Here is a 2,270-nt window from a genome sequence, read left to right as displayed (position 1 = left end):
ACACACACACACACACACACACACACACACAAACACACACACACACACACAGATAGAGAGTGAATCATAAGGTGGGAAACAATTAAATAGTATGATGTGTTTTTTTTGTAAGATTCCATGTTGCATCCTGTTTGGATTTGGGTTGCTAGAATCCAACAAGTTATGCTGTAAATTATGTTTGATTATTATATGAATTATGTTTTTACGTCTAATTGTGTTTTTTGCATTGACTTTGAATGTAATTGTGCCACCGAAAACGCCTCGGTCTAAACGCACCCTAGGACTGCATTCAGACAGGATTTACCGCTCTGGCGAAAACGCTAGTCCTCCCATTCATTTAAATGGGGGTAGTGGGCTTAGGCTGCGGCAGTATGGGGGCTCCAGGGGTGTGCAAGAATAAAAATCATCTAACTGATGATCAGACTTGGCAGTCCGTTTTGAGCCGGTGTGAGAGTCTCAATATCAACATCCCTGTCCCAATCGCTGCCACAAGAAAGTAAAAAAAACAAAAAAAAACACAAGCACTTTATCTCCTAAAAGTTTCTGTAACCGCTGTTGGTTTCCTGCAACAAAGCACAGTCCCTCGTCTCTTTCTCTGTAAAAATGAAGCTGCCTTCAAGTGTGGTTGGCAATGTCGAGATCATAAATACAACAATTGTAAAATATAAAGTCTACTTGTTCTACAAGAGGGGTTACACGACATGACATCACACAAATGAGCCATTTAAGCGACACTCCCACAGAGGCCCACAACCCTGCGGCGAACTGCGGGAGCGCCTGAGGCTATGTACATGAAACCTAATGCTTAAGTAATGCATCCAGAAGTCCACTAATGCATTCATAATAGATTGTCTCAGGGACAGAAAATAAAATAAATACATACTTTACATTGTTTACAATGAATCATGCAGGCACCCCTTCGGCCAACCAATAACAAGATCAATCATCACTCTAAGTTTAATTGAAACAGAAGCAGCTGACGTCTAAAGCTTAATCTTTTTAAGTTTTTAAAGTTTATATTACATTGTTAGTTCATATTTATAATTCAACATTATAGCAGGCAGTGTTGTCAGACTGGCAACTTTATATAGCCACCTGCCAGCCAATCAGATACATCAATCAAGATTTACAACAAGCTCAGGAGAAATGCTTTCAGCACAAATCAATTGAACACATTGAGCCGTTACAGAAAGAAGGTGGCAGCCACGCTTACACTCTGACCTGACAAATGCGCTAAATAACATTCAAACTTTATACATCACCGGCGCGTAGTGCTGTCACGTTACACTGTTATTCAGCTCCAACACACAATTAGCCTGGACATCAAATCAATAGCTCAGTTACCAGTTTGTGACTGATGCTGAGACAATCAATGGAGGCAATAATAAAGTCATAATGGCGATGACATTTGACCTCAGTGTTTATATCGCCCTGTTTCTTTGAGATTCCACTCCTTCCGTCTGTAATAAAAATGGAAATGAGCGCTGACTGCTTCTGAAGAGCTGACTCTAATTTCGCATTGTTCTCCCAAAGTGCTCTTTAACAATTTAATTGATTCTTTTCTGTGAGTCTATTGCAGATATCAAACGACTCTCTTGCCTGCTTTACCACATGAGACCAAAGGCTTCCCCTTTTTATTGGCTGTATTTTTGAGACTGAAACATTGTGAACATAAAATCATTTCATCATTCATCATTTTCATTATTAGGACCACTCATCAGTCATTTATTCACAACAAGGAAAAGGTCATCAGTTTTCCTTTTAACCTGTAAAAAGATGAGATAGCAAAGAGGAGATTCTGCTGACGGCAGGAGAGAGATTATTGGAAAATCAGTGGCTCTCAATTATTACGCCAATATCCTCGTTTTTATGAATTGGACTGTTCCAGAGCACTTACTGGGGCTGTTAATCATTGCTAATGAAGCCAACGTCCTTTCTCCATAAAATACAACTTAATTCAGCTTTAGTGGGTTATCATAAATTTGTACAAGAATAACCAATTATGACACATTGTTGGCAGTGGTAGAAAAATACAATTTCATCATTAGTCATTTTTGCTAATGGTTTGACGTCAGTGAGCCTGGCCAGTGTTTAGCAGGAGCTGCGACAGGTGTGGCAGTTGGTATTGATTCATCTGTAGAGCCGAGTGTATAGCCAATAACCGATGGTGGAGCTTAGAAACACCCTCCAGACTGACTGCTGGGAAGCAGGTGGGCGTCAGCTGCCCTCATACATCACAGCTCTAACAGCCTCTTCTGTAGACAGTGGGG

At 40.4% G+C, this 2,270-nt stretch overlaps 1 long non-coding RNA gene across 1 annotated transcript in view; it reads left to right on the top strand.

Moving 5' to 3' along the window:
* Window positions 1-2,270, top strand: part of LOC116672393 (uncharacterized) — a 32,454-nt gene that overhangs the window by 320 nt on the left and 29,864 nt on the right. The window lies entirely within an intron of this gene.

Source organism: Etheostoma spectabile, chromosome 22 (assembly GCF_008692095.1).
Source record: "Etheostoma spectabile isolate EspeVRDwgs_2016 chromosome 22, UIUC_Espe_1.0, whole genome shotgun sequence".
Classification (NCBI taxonomy): domain Eukaryota; kingdom Metazoa; phylum Chordata; class Actinopteri; order Perciformes; family Percidae; genus Etheostoma; species Etheostoma spectabile.
Note: the sequence above shows the minus strand (reverse complement) of the source record. Positions and strands in the feature narration are given on the sequence as shown.